Source organism: Triturus cristatus, chromosome 11, assembly GCF_964204655.1.
Source record: "Triturus cristatus chromosome 11, aTriCri1.1, whole genome shotgun sequence".
Taxonomy (NCBI): domain Eukaryota; kingdom Metazoa; phylum Chordata; class Amphibia; order Caudata; family Salamandridae; genus Triturus; species Triturus cristatus.
This window is the reverse complement of record NC_140594.1, coordinates 66,856,885-66,877,759: the sequence shown is the minus strand read 5'-3', so window position 1 is coordinate 66,877,759 and position 20,875 is coordinate 66,856,885.

The following is a 20,875-nucleotide window of genomic DNA, read 5'->3' as shown; positions in this document are numbered from 1 at the left end:
CACGAAGTGATCGCGTGAAGATGTTGATATACGAACAGGTAGCAGTTGACTTTACCGTTTAACACTGTTACCCATTTCGCCAATTTCACGCTGTTTCACCGTAACACTCTTTCTTTTCTTTGTTCCATGTCCATAACGATTCTGACCATACTTCCACAGGTTTTTTCCGATTTGGCGATTTCAACACAAATATACCAATTCTCCAATTTTCTACTCCAAGTTGCAGACAATCCAACAGTTAATTCATAAATATCCACTGTTTTTTTTTCCAAACAGTCACTGTTCATTTGCTGCTTTCTCTTTTCTTCTCCTTTTTTTTTATTTTTTTTTTTTGGTCAATTCCAAAAGTCCTTTGTGGGTTCTTTTCACCAAACCGCTACTTCCTCTCTGCTCTCACATCCATTTCTTCTACCTTCTATTTGCTGTCTCCAACGATCGTCGCCATTTGTTGTAAAGAATGAGTCCAGTCATCAAGTAAGGTTGTTATTCCAAATTACAGATGTTTTATTAAGAGCATAGGAATAGCGTTGGTATCCCTTCAGGAGCCAGCATACATCTGCCAGGCAAAGAACACCACTATGATGTTCCTATGACAACGTTAGAACATACATTAGAATCTCCCCATTTAAAGTGCCATACATACATAGTAGCATAAAGTAATAACCAGACAGTATGTCAAATTACTGTACTCTGAGCCATCTGTACTGACACAAATCAATTACATGGACTGTGGGTTAACCATGCTAAGTAGTTATTGGACCCGCCCCATTCTTCTCAGGGGTGTTTTGACTGGTAGACATCTATCCTGGTGCGACATCTAAGCTTTCAGTACCCGGGAATCTATGTTGCCCTTCTTCCAGACTAGGAATGGAAATTTAATTTCATGCCGTTGATCCAGAAGGCAAAAATAGCTTTGAAAATGTGAGGGGCCTTCCCGCTTAATGTAATGGGGAGGGTCGCTGTTATGTTCCAGTAAATTCTTGAGAAATATGTTGTAGAAAAAATGGTTTAATGGAAGAACAGAATAAGCAGTCCACAGGTCAGCAGGTACAGCATAGCAATAATCAATCTGGAACCCCTGCATCCAAAACTTCTAGAATCACAGGAGATTCCACATACATTTTAAAGGCACAGATCAAATAAGTTAACAGGGTTAACAGAGAATACAACAGTTGCATTATAAAAAATGATGATTTTACCATGATTCCTGTACTTTTTTCAAAACGTCCCATGAGTTGTACCTCGTCAGTGGTCCAATGAGGTGGACTCATTTGTAAGACTCTTTCTCTGGCATAGCTCTAGATCAAGAATAGCCATAGCCAAATGGAAAAAAGCTACGTATGACGGACGCCTAGGTGTGCCCAGCCTCTACCTGTATGACCCAGCAGCCCAGACCCTAGTCATTAACGACTTGTGCAAATGACGCTGGTCGAACCCAGTGGACAAGATCAAACTGAGTGTGTTGAGCTTTGAAACTGCGTTTGGGATGCTCTATGGCACCCCGTACACTCCCTGAGGTAACTCGGGTGGTCCTTCTCAGCTGGCGTGCGGCTCTTAGATGCACGGGCTGGGATTCCAAACTTACCATGAAGACCCCTTTATGGAGAGGGACATGGCTGTGTGAAATAGGCAGCCCGGAGGGCTTTAATCATTGGTACTTGAGAAGAATTTTCTCTACTAGGGGACATGTGGTCAAGTGGACATATACACTACTTTCAAGAACTGCAATCGATTTATGCTTTATCGTCCACACAATTCGGCAAATACCTTCAACTATGACACGCACTGAAGGTGCACATCTCTCCTGACACAGAACTCTACCAACATAGTCCCTTAGAGGCTAAACTCTTGATGGGCGTGCTGGCTAAAGGGGGGATCGCCTAAATCTACCGTTCCTTAATCGTTAATGCCCCTAACAAATTTGCATCATTGCAAACACAGTGGGAGGGATGGGTTGGGCCTTTAGAAGAAGATTGGTGCAGCACTAGGATGGGCTCTTGCACCATCACCATTTCTTCTAAATTAAAATAAGTGCAAGTGTATTACCTTCATTGTGCCTCTCTTACCCCCACTCACATACACTGCACACGTCTCCTCCCTAATCCCACATGTTTGACATGTACCTACTCGCCTGCAGACTTCTACCATTTGGTGCGGACATGTCCCCTGATTGCCAGCTTCTGGGGTGAAGTGGCCCTTACGCTCTTGGATGTGCTGGGATGGGAAGTCGCATTATCCCAATAATGAGCTCTACTGGGGATCTTCGAAGGGATGGGGGACACAAGAGCCGAACAAGCGCTGATTGGGGTGGCCACTGTAGTTGCAAAACAAGACAGTGTCAGATGATGGAAATCAGCTACGCCGCCCTCACTGACTCAATGGTGCTGAGGCGTGGACTGGTGTGCACAGCAGGAGAAGTCAGAATATGAGGCCAGAGGGTGCCCACAAAAACATACCAAGTATGGAGCAAATGAACGGAACTGTAAGAAATGTGGGTCTCAATTTGGCAATGGTTTGCACCTTTCTCCAAATAGGGACCCTTCCTTCTAGTCAGGATAAGGGGGATACACTACTGGAATAACCCCTGCTCACCCCCTTGGTAACTTGGCACAAGCAGTCAGGCTTATCTCAGAGGCAGTGTGTAAAGCATTTGCACATAACCAACAGTAATACAGTGAAAGCGCTACTAAAGAACACCACAAAAGTTTTAGAAGACTAACCAATATTTATCTGTGCAAAACAAGACCAAAACGATAAATGTTCAACATACAATAATCAAAATCTGTACTCTGAAGGAATAACCTTAAAAATGCAGGCCCTTGAAGGTGGTAGCTCAGTCTGAGGCTACAGAGGTGCTGAAAACAACCAAAGCCTCCAGGGTCGGTCGACCATGTAAATGCGGACCAACATCGGTGTCAGAAGACTTGTAAACAGTGCTTTTTTGTTCCAGCCAGCCATGGTGGTGTGCTCTGGTTGCAGCGGTCGTCAAGGCTGCGGTGTGAAGCAGAACAGTGCGGAGTGCAGTGCCCTCACGTAACAGTGCAAGCAGCGGCTCGGTGACAGCAGCAGTCGTCGTCAAGACGAGGGTTGCGGTGCAAAGTGCCGGGGTTCCCTTCTACGGTGCTAATGGTCATGGTTCAGGCTTTAGCGGCTGTCGCAGGTCAGCTGTTGATGGGGCTTGCTTCGGCAGACTGCAGCTGCAGTGTGGGCCGGGGCAGTGCAGCGTGTAGCTTAAGAGCGGTGCCCCCAGACCAAGATGCAGACTACGGCGGCGATGTCAGCTGGCAACGGTGTCGTTGGGGAGACCAGGGTGGCGGTGTGAAGCAGAGCAGTGTGGAGTGCGGTGCCCTCACGTCGCAGTGCAAGCACCGGCTCGGTGGTGGTGGCAGTCGTCGTCGCCAGTAAGACCAGGTTTGCGGTGCGAAGTGCGGCGGTGTCCTCTATGGTGCTAATGGTCACGGTTCAAGCTTCAGCGGCTGTCACGGGTCGGCTGGTGATGGGGCTGGCATCAGTGGGCTGTGGCTGCAGTGTGGGATAGGCGGTGCTATGTGTAGCTTAAGAGCGGTGCCACCAAACCACAATGCAGACTACAGAGGCGATGTCAGCTGACAACGGCTTCATCGGTGAGACCAGGGTGGCGGAGTGAAGCAAGGCAGTGCAAAGTGCGTGCCCACAGGTCACGGTGCAAGCAGCAGTGCGGCGGTGGTGCTCGTGGTCATCGGTGAGACCAGGGTTGTGGTGCGAAGTGTGGTAGTGCTCTCTGCGGTGCCTCCAGGTCATGGAACCCCCGGCGGTTTTGTTGTCAGCGTCTGGTTGCGGTTTCCCTCTGTGGCAACTGAGACACTTGGTCCTAGAAGTGGTACCCAGAGGAAAGTGAAGTCTTTGCTGTCCGTGAGACTTCGTGAACAGGAGGCATGCTCTATCTCAAGCCCTTGGAGATACTCAGCTATAAGGGAAGAAAGTTCAGTCCAGTCCTTTCACTGCCCAAGGCAGAAGCAGCAACTGCAGGCCAACCCAGCAAAGCAACAACACAGCAAAGTGGCAGTTCCTCCTGGCAGTTTCTCCAGCTCTTCTTCTTGGCAGGTTCCTTGATCCAAGCGAGTGTTCTGAAGTCTTTTTATCTTCCTGAGACTTGCAACAGGAGGCAAGCTCTACTTCAAGCCCTTGGAGAAAACTCTAACAACAGGATGATGAAAGTACAATCCAGTGCTTTCCCTGACCAAGACAGAAGTAGCATGCAGCGGTCCAACACAGCAGAGCACACAGCAAAGTGGCAGTTCCTCCTGACAGCTTTTCCAGCTCTTCTTCCTGGCAGGTTCCCTAATTCAGCAGTAATCTAAAGTTCTGGGGTCTGGGCTCCAATATTTATACCACATTTTCCCTTTTTTTCTTGTGGCGAAAGTCTCTCAGCTCTGTCCTCTTTGGCCCAGCTTCCTGGCAGGAAGTGGAGACAGCATTGTGCAAGGGAGACATGGCCTATTCAGGTGCAAGGGAAATCTCCTCCCAGTACTCTAAAAGCAGACCAGGCCTATTCAGATGCTAGTGAAACTCCTCCCACTACTCTGAATGCAGCCCAGGTCTATTCAGCCCAGCCCTGACTCATCCAGAAAAGGCAGGACAACCTCGACCCCCATAGTGGCTGTCTACAGTGAATGCACATCCCCAGTCACTCCAAAGCCAGACAGTCAATCCACAATCCAGCAAAGACACACAGGACGGCTAAGCAAGAAACACCCACTTTCTAAAAGTGGTAGTTTTAAACACATAACATAAAAATCATCTTTGCTAAAAGATGCATTTTTACATTCTGAGTTCAGGCATACTAAACTCCATTTCTCTATCTTGTGCCAATGGGAAGTTACACTCAGATGTTACAAAGTAGCTCCCATTCTATCCTAAGGAAAAGATAGCCTTTCCGTAGTGAAAAACAAAATACACTGTATGTCACTATGAGGACATGTCACACACACCAGTGCATGCCCTACCTATTACATACACTGCACCCTGCCCACAGGGGTAACTTGTGCCTACCTTAGGGGTGACTCACATGTAATAAAAGGGAAGGGATAGTTAGGGCCTGGCAAGTGGGTGCACTTGCCATGTCGACATGTCAGTCACAACTGCGCACAGACACTGTAGTGGCAGGTCTGAAAACCCCTTGAAAAGCTGCTTGTGTGGATGGAACAATCAGTGCTGGGGGCCCACTAGCAGCATTTGATTTACAGGCCGTGGCACACCTGGTGCACTTTACTAGGAACTTACCAGTAAATCAAATATGCCAGCCATGGAAACACCATTCCACAACATAATTTACATGGAGAACATATGCACTTCAGCACTGATAGCAGTGGTAAAGTGCCCAGAGTCCAAATACCAACACAAACAGGGTCAAAAACAGGAGGCCAAAAAGCAAAGGGTCTGGGGTAAACCCGCTGAAAAAGCCAAGTCTAAAAGGAGCACTTTGGGCTGGGCATCCTACTGTAACGCTGATCACATTTCCCCATGGGAGATCTCTCACATTGGAAAGCTCTGGCGTGAGGATTAATCTCAAACTGGATAAGTACTCTTGTTATGGTTGCTATGTGTGGCAGTTTGCTCCTTGTGTTGTCTTGTGCTAAACATTCAATACATTTGGTTATAAAAAAAGGAAAAATTATCTTGAAGCAGCACTTTTGGGGCGGGCAATATGCACCATTACATTTTACCCGTGGTGCAAAAAATGCTTGCACTGTTCAGGAAAGGTGAGAAATTGATTAAGTGACAGAACTAGTGAGGGGTATAGGGGAATACAAAGACAGAGAGACGTAGAGTGAGAAAGAGTGCGAGGGAGTGTGAAACAGTAAGTGAAAGAGTGCGAGGCAGTGTGAAACAAAAAGTGAAAGAGTGTAGGGGGTGTGAAACAGAAAGTGAAAGAGTGTAAGGGGATGTGAAACAGAAAGTGAAAGAGAAGGGGGGAGTTAGAAATTGAGAAACAAAAGGAATTAAGAGAACTATAGAGAAACAGACTGGGCGAGAGAAGAGACTGTAACATCGATAGGGAAGAGGTAACGTGGTAGAGCCAGAGATGTGGATTGAAGGAAAGAGAAAGACCAGAATAATGAGAGAGAGAATGGCAGATTAAAAGAGAGAGAGGCAGAGAGAGGGGAATGGGTAGATATAGCACTATAGAGATAAATCGAGAAAGCAAACGTGGAGAGGGGAATTGCTTAGAAGGAGAGACAATTCAATAGAAGGCAGGGGAGGAAAAGAGAGGTGTAAGAGGGGAGAAAGTAATTGAGAAAGGAAAACGAAAGAAATAGAGAAAGCATAAGTGGTATAGAAAAATGATGATCAGCAGGAAACGGGGAAGGAGTGTAGGAGAACGAGTGAAATAGGTGGAGAGAAAGCAGTAAAAACAGAGGTATATAAACAATGAAGCAGCGGAAAGAAAGAGGGAGAGGAGAGGCGAAGAGAAGAGAGGGAGTAAGACAAAGCACGAGGGGGAGAAAGCAAGGGAGGGAAAGAGAGAAAAGGAGAAATATGGGGACAGTGAAAAGGGTAGAGGGAGATAACGGCTAGGGCGGTCGACCTCGGATCTAGGGAAGTGGGTTTGAGTCTCGGCAACGACGCTCAACATCCTGTGACTCTGGGCAAATCACCAAGGGGCATATCATCAAGGGCAATATCGCCACTTTAGCTTATTTTTATCACCCTATCAGCAAGCTGTCGCTAACAGCTGTTAGCGACAATTTACTGGCAATAGCGCCCCTTGTCAGCACGCCTACCATCGCATCGCTAATGAGCAAAGGAGGCGTGCCTGACAAGACTCCCTTAGGAAAATATCGCTAACCCAGCTTCGTCATATTGACAAGGAGGGTTAGCTATATTTAAAATCACGTTAAGTATGCCTTAACGCAGAAATTTAACATCTGTTAAATTCCTGACTAAGGCAAACCTAACATGTGGGGTGGATCGTGTGGCTAAGACCACATGCCCTATCTTCTAGGATATCACCGTTTTCTACCATGGAAAACGGCGATATCCCCACTATCTCTGGAATCTTTATCACCTCGGCGGTGCGTGTTGTTGATAACGCGCTAACCGGGCGATAAATTCTAGAGATAGCCGGCGATAAATATGCAAGCGCTTAGCGCGCTTTGCGATATTTATCGCCACCCCTTGATAATATGCCCCTTTATCTCCCCGTGCCTAACAAAAATGAAGGTGTCCTTATGTAATGCAAATGGTGCTATGTAAAGCGCTCTGATACCCGATACCTTCGGGTCAAGTTCGCGCTATATAAAACTCCGTAACAAAATTAAAAAAAAAGATGTGAGGAGGAAAAGGGGGAGTTGGAGAGAGAACAGGCGAACGCTAGAGAAAAGGATTATACGTATTAGAAAAGGTAGAGAGAGAGAGGTTGAGGGGAGAAAGAGGAATAGATGTGTTAGGGAGAATAAAACCACGAGAGGCAGGGCGAGAGAGCTCGATTTCAGTAATTCCAGATCCCATGTGAGCTTGCAACCCACACTAAAGCTGCCTGTGAGCTGTCAGAGAGGGTGGGGAGGGAGGGGCCCATTATGACAGGCAGTTCAGGAGAGCCCCCCCAGCCAACCCCCCTGAGGCTGTGTGAAACCTGATCTGACGCGTTTCACTCACGGTGTCACCCGTAAGTGGGCGCTACATCTGTCAGCGGGTAATACATCGGAAATTAACAAGACGAGCTTGTCAGCCGTTGGCTGCAGCCGCGGAGGCTGAGCCGGGGTGAAATGATAAACTACCAGGGCTGAGATGCTGCCCTGGGACAGGCGGCTCCCGGCTTCCCCGAGCTTCTGCGCTGCGCCCTGTGAAACTAGTCACGCGTCACACAGATCTAACCAACAAAGCATTAGTACCTGGTAACGGGTTCTCTTACCTCAACCTGGTGCCCAAGCCTGGGGGGCAGAGAAATACACTGGGGAAAACAATGACTGGCCATCAGACAACTCATTTAAATCCAAAAAGAACAATCCTTTGTATATATATATATATCTTCATTGGTTTTTCCAACTGCGGCATCACACAATTCCGTACCGTGGTGCCAGGTATACTCCTGTACATCTCTGTACTATGTACTCCTTCATCCACATCTCTTCACTTGATCTTTGTTGAGCAACCCCACTTGTGCTCTGTGTGCCTTATGCGTGTGTGTTTGGGGAGGTCAACGGGGATAAGTCCTGTGGGGCTTGTCCGCAGCAGGGGTTCTGGGGTGGTTGGTGAGGGGTATGTGTGTACTTGTAAGTGTGGTGCGTGTTCCTGTCGCCAGCAGTGGTAGGTTAGAAGTGACCACAGTGTGGTCTGTCTCTAGGTCCCACTGAACACAGTCCCTCAAGGTCACGTGACAGGTAAATGCTTGCTCATGGGTCTAGTGTCCTCCTTGTGTTGGTCTATTGTCGTTTTTTAGGTCGAGCATGGGCAGCGCATGTGCTGATCTGCCAGTCATGCTGTATTGGAGTATAGACTTGAAGCCCCGCCCACTCTTTGCCCATATTTGTCATTGGCTTGTGTTATTGTCCTTTGTAAATGCTGGCTTCTGATTCGTTAATAGGCTTGTTAGTCCCTCCGTAGTACTGCCTTGTCTTCATTTGTAACCTCCCATGAGGACTGGCCCTTTTACTTCTGTTGTTACACTGTACGTCTTATTTACTCTGTAAGCACTATTATCTTTAATGGTTTCTCCTACTGCAGTCACTACATGCTTTCCTGCAACATTCAGCTCGCCATGTGCGCTTTCAAGGGGCGCTTTTACAAAAAAAGCATTTGTTTGTCAACTTGACAAATTTGTCAACTTGACAAACAAATGCATTTTTGGGTAAAAGAACCCCATTCTGCGCTTTCACTTTAATGGCAGCCGCAGACCTTTCTGTAGACACAGCTAATTTAAAAAGGGGTGTGGCCTCTAACGTGAAAGCGCAGCATGGGGCCTTGTAAACAACAAGTATTTGCAGTCCGGTAGGACTTGCATTTTAGAAACTTTGACCAATAAGTATTGTAAATGACAATTCATTTTATTATTGCAGATTTTTAAACACAAATAAAAGGCCTTGCCATTTACAATGCCAAGAGCTCATAATCTCGCAATTGCAAAGCCTATTGCATTGCAAATGCTTGTTTGCTTCTAGTTTGGAGATATAGTCGTCCCATACTGTCCCTCCTTTCCAGTGGTTTCGTGTCATTATATCTGCTTCCGTTCTGGCCCAGTTATGGAGGTCGCAAAGACAGCTTAGTACATTCCGTGGGGGATTAGCTTTCCACACCATCGCTATCCGTCTCTCATATAGCAGGAGGGCTCGGTCCATAAATCTGCATGTATAGTTTTCTTTATTTTGTCTCAGCATCAGTCCCAGTAGGCACAAATCGGGGATGTTTGTTACTGTTCATCCCATCAATTCTGATACCCTTTCCGTGACCATCTCCCACATCTGGGCTATCTCTGGGAATGACCACACCATGTGATAAAAGCCAGACTCCGCCTGTTGGCATCTTGGGCAGCTCAATATCTCTCCTGCGTACAAGCGGTATATATGTTTCGGTGTGAGGTATGTTTGGTGGAGGTAGTTGAATTGTGTATATTGAAATTTCGGGTTCCTCGATACCCGTTCAATGTGCCCCCTAATCTTTTCCCATTGGGCATCCGAAAGTCTTGTCCCAGTTGTACCTCTCGTTTGTTTTTGGGATTGGACGGGTCGCTGCAGCTTGTGCTATGAACAGGTTGTACAAGGCCCTGCGAGGTGCCCCGTGTGTTAGGATTCCCTGTAGCGGTGTCGCTCTCTGCAGCTCAGCTTCTTGGCTATTGCCACTCGGCCCAGTGGGGACAGAGGCAATGTCAGCCAAATTCCCAAGGACTGTCTAATTGATGTGAGAGGCCTGCCCAAGGTGCCATCCGTTATATCTGCCTCTTTGTGGTAGATGTGAATGCCCAAGTATTTAAAATTATCATAACACCATTCCACTGTGGTTCTCGGGTCCCCCTCTCTTCGGTAAGGCCTTACTGGTCTGAAGGGAAATAGGCCCGATGTGCCCCAGGTCATCTGTAGGCCAGATGCCTCACCAAATGAATCTAGTGTCTCCATCAGTTCGGGCAGTGCTTCCTTTGCATGTCACAGGAAATCCAGAGCATTGTCCACATACAGAGACATCTCACGCCTCCAGCTGCCCACCCCCTCAACCCTCTGTCCACCTATGGTGTCTGCATGCCTAGGGTTCCATTGCCAGTGCAAATATCAATGGCGAAAGCGGGCAGCCCTGCCGGGTGCAATGCTCTATATCAAACCGCTCTGAGATCATGTTACCCGTTTTGACTCTAGCTACAGGTTTGCTATTCAGTGTCCGGATCCAGGTAATGAATGTCAGGCCGAAGTTCATATCCATGAAAACCTCTAGGAGGTACGTCCATCCTAGTGTATCGAATCCTGTTTCGATTTCTTATATTTCTGCTTGGGAGTCATCAGCTGCGTCTTCTTCGTCTGCCAATAGGCTCCATAACCAGTGGATGTTGAGGAACGTATTTCCATCTGGTATGACTCCATTTTGGTCCATGTGGACGGGGAGCATCGTTTACAACGCGGGGATTACATCGCGATGCCATTACATCGCGGTTTTTACAACGCAAGTCGTTACAACGACTTGCGCTAGATGGCGCTCTAGGACAAGGAATAGTATAATTTACTATCCAACACCTTCCCTACTGTACGTAGACTGGAGTTGGAATAGTAAATTATACTACTCCTAAGTCCTATTCCTTGTCCTAGAGCGCCATCTAGCGCAAGTCGTTGTAACGACTTGCGTTGTTAAAACCGCGATGTAGTGTACCGCGATGTAAATGTATGCGTTGTAACGTCATACATCCATGTGGAACAGTGTCCCAAACATTGGCAATAGCCTATTTGCTAGTATTTCACTTAACAGCTTGTAATCAACATTTAGGAGGGAGAGCGGGCGGTACGAGCGCACACCCGTTAGGTGTTGCTTCGGCTCAGGTGGCATCTCTATCATTGCTTCTCCCATGGACACCGGCAGCCTGCCCGCGGATCGTGCTCCCATCATGCACCAGTAGAAGTTTTGGTACTACATGTGCACTTTATGTGGCATAAAATTCCACTGCTAGACCGGCCGATCCGGATATCTTATTACGCACCATCTGTCTGATCGCCGCATGACCCTGGTCCACCTGTAGTGGTTCATCATGTTCATGGCATTGAAGTGGGTTGAGTTTGGGTAGCCTGTATATAGGCTCTTGCATGTGTGCTGTGTAATGGTTTGGGGTCTGTGTATAGTGTGGAGAAGTAGGTGGGATATGCTGTATTGATACCTGTTTGTGTGAAGATTACTGCGCCTCCAGAGGCTACTATGGCCCCTATGGGTGGCCGTATCGTTTCACCTCACAGGAGCCATGCCAGTAGGGCGACCTCTCCATGTTGTCTGGTCATCTATTCCTCGTAGTCTAGATTCCAAAACTAGTGTTTAGGTCCACTTGTTGTTTGTGAAAATCACACAGCTGCTTCAGAGATCCGCATGGGATGGTAGTGTTTTTTCGATTGCATGCAGGTCTTGTTCTACTTTCAGTGATTCCTTCAGAGGCGTGGTTTTGAGCCCCCCCCCCCCCCCCCCCAATTTTTGTGATACATTAGCCCCTCACTACTACTGTGAATGTTTTCCATTCAGTCGCCTGTGATGTGGCCGACGCCACATTGTCCATGAAGTATTGTGTAATGCATGCCCCTGTTGCGATGCAAGACAGGGTGTCCTGCACTTCCTCAGTGCACAGTTGCCAAGTGGGAATACTGGCTCTGACTCTGCCCACTGCTGTTTTATCAACAATGGGCCATGGTCATAGATTGTTCGGGCCCAAGTATTCGGATGTAGTCACCTTAGGGTATAACTCCGCCCCACAGAAGAACATGTCTATCTAGTCTGGTGTGTAGCTGGTGTGCCGCCGAGTAGTATGAGTATTTATGCTCAGTGAGGTGCATGGGCTTCCACATCACGTGAATCTGTCTAGTTGTTGCCCATCTCTGGAAGTGTTGTGTTAGCCATGGCATGCTGTGTTTGGTGGGGTGGGGGCAAGCTAGGTGCAGCACACAGTTAAAATCTACACCCATAGGCAAGGGGCAAGGGGTAGAGTGTGAGGGTCAGGGAGGGGTGAGTCGGTCTAGGAAGTCAGGGTAGTTGGTATTCAGGGCAGAAATCACCAAAAGTGACAGATATTCCCTGTCCAGATGATCAAGTTCAAATATATCACTCTCTTATTATGATAGATGAAGACAAAGGTAAGTCCCCAAACGCATTGTGTAGAGCTCAAAATGACGCGCAAGGATATCAAACTTGAAGGATATAAAAGCACATCGTACTCAGAGAGGGAAGAATGGTTCTCCTAAGGGATTAGAGAGTGATATATTTGAACTTGATCATCTGTTGACAATATTAGACATCATTTAGGGGTATATGTATCAAGCCCTTTTCCCGTTCGCAAACGGGCCGATTCTCAGAATCGGCCCGTTTGCGAACGGGAAAAGGCCTTTTGGGATGTATCATCCCAAAAGGGCATCGCAAATTAGAGAATCGCAAATTTGCGATTCTCTATTTTGCGATTGCATTTAAGGAATTGCAAATTGCGATTCCTTAAATGCAATGTAACAAGCACCCAAGTTGTGCGATTTCTCCTTAAGAAATCGCAAATTACCACCAACTTCAAGTTGGTGGTAATTTGCGATTTCTTTGAAAGATGCACTTTTTGGTATCTTTCAAAGTGCCATGTGGCGCACATACATGCCCTTAGGGCATGTATGTGCGCCACATGCGCACACATGCTTATTTCAGGGGTGCATCAGGGTGTCCTTATGACACCCTTGCACCCTTGAAATTATTCTCAATTAGCGATTCTCTAATTGCGAATCGCTAATTGAGAATGTCTTCTCATTCATTCCTATGGGCCTCCTGGCCCATAGGAATGAATGGGAAGGTATTCCTTAATTACGATTAGCAATTTGCTAATCGCAATTAAGGAATGCTAAGAAATCGCAAAACATTTGCAAATTTGTTATTACATCCCGTTTTGCAATTCTCAAATAGCGATTCCCTAAAAATCGCTATTTGAGAATTGCAAAAACGGAACTTGATACATATGCCCCTTAGAGACATCGCTTCGACAAGAAATGGGCTACATAGTTTCAGTATTTCACCGGCAATCCAAGTAGTGGGTGCCAGAGTGCTATTCCTTTTTATCACTACAGGGCCCCTTGTGTAATGTAGTGTTGTGTATTGGTTAACTTTGGCTAAACATGAGAGTCAGCCTTCCCTTGTTCTGGTTGGTTTAGCGCGACTATTGTAATAATGTTAGGTATCCCCATTTGAAGTATTCAACTTTAATATGTGGTTTGTATACGTTTTACCTTTGCAACAGAGCGGGGCCTCATTCCCTGAGTGGATGCCAGGTGAGGTGAGGTGCACTCCCATACATGAACGGGTAAGTGCATAAAATTCTATATTTTTCATTTGATTTGTTATGACATACACCTAGAGGTAATAATTTACTATTTTTATCAACATAGAATATCTATGCTGATTCTATTGTGACAGCAGCTATACTTTATAGAATGTGAGAAACATAAAGAAGAAAATAGTTTTCTGTTTTTTTATTTTAGGTATGAGTCCAATTTTCCTGTGTTTCACTACATCTAGGACCAGTGGTGGCTGGTGACATTTCAAAGTGGTAGGGCGTAAAAGTTGTGGATGAATTTTAAGTAGTGAACAGGCAAAGCGAGGGAGCCAGTCTGACGGGGGGGGGGGGGAGTGTCAAAATGGGGCCAAATTATTTTTTAAAGATACTTTCAATAACGAATTTTGTGAAAAGCAAGATTCATAAAGCAATTTTGAATGTGTGGTCTTGAAAGATTTAAAACCATTAAAGAATGCCCCATATCTTACTATACTAAAACTTTTCAACAGTTTCTGCCTCAACAAGTCTACCTGGGTGAGTTCAGGTTGTCCGGGTGTTTATGACAGTGCAGTATTAAGAACTTTGGAGCTGAGCACCTGTCATTATGTCATAATAGTGTTCACATTACAGGCACATTCAATCCTTGGCCTCTCTGTAGACCACCTTGAAAATGGTAAAGCACTAATTTTGAGAAAGCACATAAAGGTCACCCAGTTGTCAAAATGTGTACAAAAATGAAGGAAAATATGCTGTGCTAACAGGTGAATGTAGTGGGTATGTTGTCTGTACAAGGGAGACAGAGAAGTGGAGGAGATGAAAGAAAGTATGTGCAAAAGGGAGAGAGAGAAAACTGTAATGAAGAGGGTAGAGAGTTTATGAGAGATATGTAGATGCAGGATTCCAGAAACAAGTGCGGAGAAAAATAGGCACACATTTTCAACAGAGAGAGACTGCGGATTAAAGTGGTGTGAAAGCAAAGGGAGGGTGGAACTGCCTGAGGTACTCTGAAGACCATTATCAATAAACAGGCCTTAGTAATACTTAATTCACAGTGCTTCGCTCCTTAGAGAACCCGCACTTTTCATTCCACTTAAAGCACCGTGCACACCTGTTACCTTTTTTCCTCATTCAGGGGAGTTTTAATTTTCAGCTGCTTTTTGCTGAACATGAATTGAGTTGGCAAGAAATTACTGTGGTCAATTCTTGCTTTCATATTTAAGGCACCAGGAACTACTGTGCACTGAATACAGTGACTCTGCAGGGCCCATGTTCATGAAGAAGTGATTGTCTTTCCCCTGGCTGCGACCCGAAACAAGAGAAGGGACAAGAAAGAGCGTGTCACGCGAGACACATGTACTGAAACACAGTCGTGGCCGGAATTACGGGCGGGTGGGGGGGGTGGAAATGGGATCGTCGCGCCGCGGAGGGGGGGGGCGGGGGGGTTGGAGGGGAGGCGGGAGGGGTTTAATGGGAAAAAAATACAAGAAATAGAACTTACCGTCCCGCGCCATCTTCTGGATGGGTCTCGAATCCCGCCATCCGGTCCTGACTCGTGATGTGTTTCCCAGTTCCGGGCCGGCCGGCTGCAGCTCTCCTCGTCATCAGCCCTCCCTCCCCTCCGCCAATCACAACTTGTGAGGCGAATCTTGAGAGCGCCCCATCCGGGCCATTTTCTCGATTGTAGGCTGCTGCATGCAGCAGCCTACATAGAGAAAAGGGAGAGTGGGTGTTCCTGCTGGAGGGCAGAGCGGGAGTGGCTTGGCCATTGTTGTGCATACTGACTGTTTGGTTGGCCCCAGGGCCGACCAAACAGTCAGTATGCACAACAGTGGGCAAGCCACTCCCCCCCTGCCCTCGAGCGGGAACGGCCACCCCCAACCAGACACTTCTGCTTTCTCGCAGTGCGAGAAGGCAGAAACATAAATGGTAGTTATTACCATTTATGTTTCTGCCTTCTCGCACTGAGAGAAAGCAGGGGGTGGGGCCCAAACGCCCCTATAGAGGAGCCGCCACTGTCTAGGACTCACAGGTTCTGGCAGGTTGTATGGTTCCAACTGCATTATATTGAGACGTGTGTACACTCTTGTTGATTCACTGTTTTGCAGTAGCATTTCCACCTTTATTGGTCCTGACGAAAGCCAGGTTTCATAAAATCTAGGGGCTGAAACATGTAGATCTAGTCCTCACTGACTTATTACAGTTATTCTTTTAAACTGTAATTGCACTGTTTTTAGTTTTGGCACCAGGGTAGCATTTGTTAAAATTGGTTAGTATCCTGATAGCTAATTTTAACCTCACTTGTCTTTCACCTTAATACATCACTCGCACTGCAACCATCATCCTCTTAATTTTCAAACCATCTCCTCATTTCTTTTTGATATCATAGTGGACATTTCCTCCTTTTTGCCACTTATGGAAACATCTGTTTCAACCCCCTTCTACTTTTGAGAAGTTTGCAACCCTTGATCCTAAGAGGGCATGCATTGGAGTGGATATCCCAAATGATGAAGCAGGCCACCTCGGTGGGTGATGGGACTCCATTGTTTCCCTAAAAACATCTTTTATTCTGTGCAGTAAACCTGTCCTCGTCATCTTCATCTTCTGAAAAGTTTGTCAAGTTCAGTCTGCACTAAATGAATCTCCTGAAGGTACGCAATCTGGGACTGTCATCACCTAAGATATGTGCATACAACATGGCATTGTTTGGGGGGTCACCAGTCCCCGTATGTTCCACATTATTATGTTGTATGAGGGGACACTACCTAAGAGGACACACGTCCCCTTAGGTAGCCCCATTCTTTGTGTGTATTAACAAACGTGTTTATGCGTGTGGCAGCATCGAGCGGGCCCCAGCTGATGTACATTTCCCCTTCTCACTTCTCTATTCCCTCGACCCCTGCAGGACATTGTGTGAACAGTGCAGGGGTTTATGGTGCACCATACATGGAGCATGTGGATGTGTGTAAAACTCTAATAACAACCCCCTTCCTCAAGCATGGTGCTTCGCTTGAACCTTTCCATCACCAAGAAATAACTTGGAATGAAACAGTTTAAGATTAACGTTCATGGTAATGTCAAATTTGGTGCTTGGGAGTGTGTCTTCGTGGTGAGTCATGTTATCGTGGCACAATCCCATTGTTTTTGTGCTGCCTCCCCTTAAGCCTCAATCTTTGTTACCTCCGCTTACTGGGAGCTCCTCGGCTCCCCCGATGCCCTTCAATTGTCACAGTTGTGACCTTATCACTGGTTGTGTTAGTTTCAGGTTTCAAGTTTGTACCATGATCTGATTGAAGGATGGTACAAGTATTTTTACTGTTTAGTGTCACCGCCTGGGCCTTTGCTCTGGCTGCTTGTTCATCTGTTGGGCAGTTATGAGAATTTCTATCACATCGCCTATGTGGTTTGACTCTAGCCCATTGTGTGTCCCCTCAACTGTCAGGGAAGTAGCCCCCTTGGATTGTAACCATATCCAGGTCTCTTCTAATGTTGTAAAGTAGTGTGTTGTGTCTCCCTACACCCCTCGCTGATGAGCCGGGAACAGATGAGTGTATCTCAGGACCATAGTACTCAGTTGTTGCTTCATCATTCTGACAAAATTGTGTAATTTCTGATTCCTCTGCATAGTCCAGGCAGGCTGTTATTGTCATATTCTCAAAGTGCCAGGGGCCTTTGGTGTGAAACAATTGCAGGTTAAGGTCTCTATCGTGGTAGTTGAGTATTGTTGCGATCATAGGGTGCAGGAAGACCCTAGCAGTGTTGCGTGACCCGGCAATCAGAGTGCCTACTCTTTGGAAAATATTTTCCGGGGCTTTCCAATCAGGACTGTGTATATGCAACACTTTTCAAGGAGGAGTTCCATGTCTGGCACCTCTGCTTTTTCCGGTGTGCCCAGGAGGTGAATATTGTTTCTTTGAGAGCGACTCTCCACGTCCTCCACCCACTGTTTCAGCTCCTTCACTTTCATCTGTACATCGCATAGCTGTTTCTGTATATCCTTCACAGTTGGTTGCAGAGATGTTATTGCTGATTCCTTATGGTACACTCGTTCCAACAGTTTCCAGTGATCGTCTTGTGGTAGGTTAACTTCGATAGTGACCATATCGATTTTGGGTTCCAATGTTGTCTTGGGGTTCTGTAGTGCTGGGAGGATGCACTCAAATTGTCCTGTGTATTTTTCCAGTTGGCTTAGGGCACCTCCCCCTGATGGGCACACTGCTACTATGGTGCCAATTACGATCCGGCAAAAAAATTCCCCGTACGACTCGTATCCGGTCTTTTTACAGTACGAATCATACAAGTGCCGTACAAACTGCCAATCACGATTCGCATGGTAAAAAGTCCATACGAACCGCATTGGGAATTATTCCCCACACGTCCTCGGGTCCGAAAATGTGTCCGACACGTCCTCGGACGATTTACCGTACAAATGTGAAAAGTGAAGTCCGACCGCGGAATCACGATCCATCCCGTGCATCTGATGTTACAACCATATGGAAAAAACACCGTCCACACCGAACACCCATAGCAACCATGGAGACATGTGCCCGCATAAGCGCCATACACCCCCCAGCCCCCGTATGTACGCGCCGACCCCCCCAGCCCCCGTACGTATGCGCCGACCCCCCCCAGCCCCGTACATACGTGTCGAACCCCCCCCGTGTATGTACACCCGTGTACGTTCGAGTCGTACCCCCACCTGTGTATGTACGGTGCATACCCCCCGTGTATGTACACCCGTGTACGTGTCGTACCCCCCGTGTATGTACACCCGTGTACGTGTCGTACCCCCCGTGTATGTATACACCCGTGTACGTTCGAGTCGTACCCCCACCCGTGTATGTGCACCCGTGTACGTGTCGTACCCCCCGTGTATGTACACCCGTGTACGTTCGAGTCGTACCCCCACCCGTGTATGTACGGTGCGTACCCCCCGTGTATGTACACCCGTGTACGTGTCGTACCCCCCGTGTATGTACACCCGTGTACGTGTCGTACCCCCGTGTATGTACACCCATGTACGTGTCGTACCCCCGTGTACATGTCATACCCCCCGTGTATGTACACCCGTGTACGTTCGAGTCGTACCCCCACCCGTGTATGTACGGTGCGTACCCCCAGCGCTACGCACTGGGGGTACGCACCGTACATACACGGGTGGGGGTACGACTCGAACATACACGGGTGTACATACACAGGGGGTACGACACGTACACGGGTGTACATACACGGGGGGGTACGCACCGTACATACACAGGTGGGGGTACGACTCGAACGTACACGGGTGTACATACACGGGGGTACGACACGTACACGGGTGTACATACACGGGGGGTACGACACGTACACGGGTGCACATGTCGAACCCCCCCCCGTGTATGTACACCCGTACACCGACCGACGAAAATATACGTACGAATGTGATCCGGGAATGCTGCGACGTGACGTCGGGACGCTTTCAGGCAGCGTTTCACGACCCAGGAAGTACGATTCGAACCGACAGCAGTCAAGACACCGTACATACACGGGTGGGGGTACGACTCGAACGTACACGGGTGTACATACACGGGGGGTACGACACGTACACGGGGGGTACGACATGTACACGGGTGTACATACACGGGGTTACGACACGTACACGGGTGTACATACACGGGGGGTACGACCGTACGACACATACACGGGTGTACATACACGGGGGTACGACACGTACACGGGTGTACATACACGGGGGGGTACGCACCGTACATACTCGGGTGGGGGTACGACTCGAATGTACACGGGTGTACATACACGGGGGGTACGACACGTACACGGGTGCACATACACGGGTGGGGGTACGACTCGAACGTACACGGGTGTATACATACACGGGGGGTACGACACGTACACGGGTGTACATAGACGGGGGTACGACACGTACACGGGTGTACATACACGGGGGTACGCACCGTACATACACGGGTGGGGGTACGACTCGAACTTACACGGGTGTAAATACACAGGGGGGTTCGACACGTACGTACGGGGGCTGGGGGGGGTCAGCGCGTACATACAGGGGCTGGGGGGGGTACGGCGCGTATGCGGGCACATGTCTCCATGGTTGCTATGGGTGTTCGGTGCGGACAGTGTTTTTTCCATACGGTTGTAACATCGGACGCACGGGATGGATCGTGATTCCGCGGTCGGACTTCACTTTTCACATTTGTACTGTAAATCGTCCGAGGACGTGTCGGACACATTTTACGACCCGAGGACGTGTGGGGAATAATTCCCAATGCGGTTCGTATGGACTTTTTACCATGCGAATCGTGATTGGCAGTTTGTACGGCACTTGTACGATTCGTACGGTAAAAAGACCGGATACGAGTCGTACGGGGAATTTTTTTGCCGGATCGTAATTGGCACCTTAGTCTTGTGCTTAGAAATAGTGTGAACCTGTTTGAATGTTAGGAACAGTTCACCAAAATATCACGGATGTTTTTTTGTTTTTGCTGATCATAAAATGCCTAACTGCTCTTATTTTTAAATTCTATGTGGTTACTGGTCAGATTTTATGCACTAGACTGGAGATTTATAAACATTTTATTCTACATGCCTCTGCTTCTTAGTGCCCTCTTTGATTGTGTTGTTCACAAATGAAAGATTGTTTGGATTGCCACTGTGTCACTGAACCGCAAGTGGAATTGATAGTAACCCTTAAAAAACTGCCTGCGCAAGATGCTCAGCCCAACGGTGCCCGCACTTTGGTCCAATATGGTGAATGTCCCTAATTCAATGATGGTGCATTAAACTAAGTCCTTGAATTTATGCATTAGGGAGCAGCCCCTGCAGTTTTGGGGTATCTCTGTAATTTATGTCACTCCTTTATCCTGTCACCCCACTAATTGTTTTACTTGAATTCACAAATCTCTTTCTAATACACCAATATGACTGCACTTAATAACACTACAAACGATTTGGCACAAATACATGTAATTGTTTGATAACACAACATAAAAACCAATAGCCACTGAATTAACCACTAACACTGTGTTCCTGGAGTAGCATGCTACTCACCACAAATAGCTTTAATTTCTCGGGGGTGATGATAAGTGCTCTATAAATGGCAATAGAACACAATTCAATATATTACAATAAAGGTGTTGAGGGATCTCAGTTAAGAAAATATAAACAAATCCCAAAAAGTTGGGTAACCCTGCTCTCTTTGGATAATCTCAAGCTGCATATATTGCTTTTTAACTGCAGGTAATTTATTGATATGTAGGCACGGATGATATTTATTTTATTTTTGTGTTTTTACATAGTGTGGACAAGGTTGGAAAAGCATCAGATAGTTGTCCAAAACAGTTAATGTTTAATCAACAGCAGAAACAGGAATCAATTACTACCAAAACAGCACTAAATAACAGGACAAGTGTA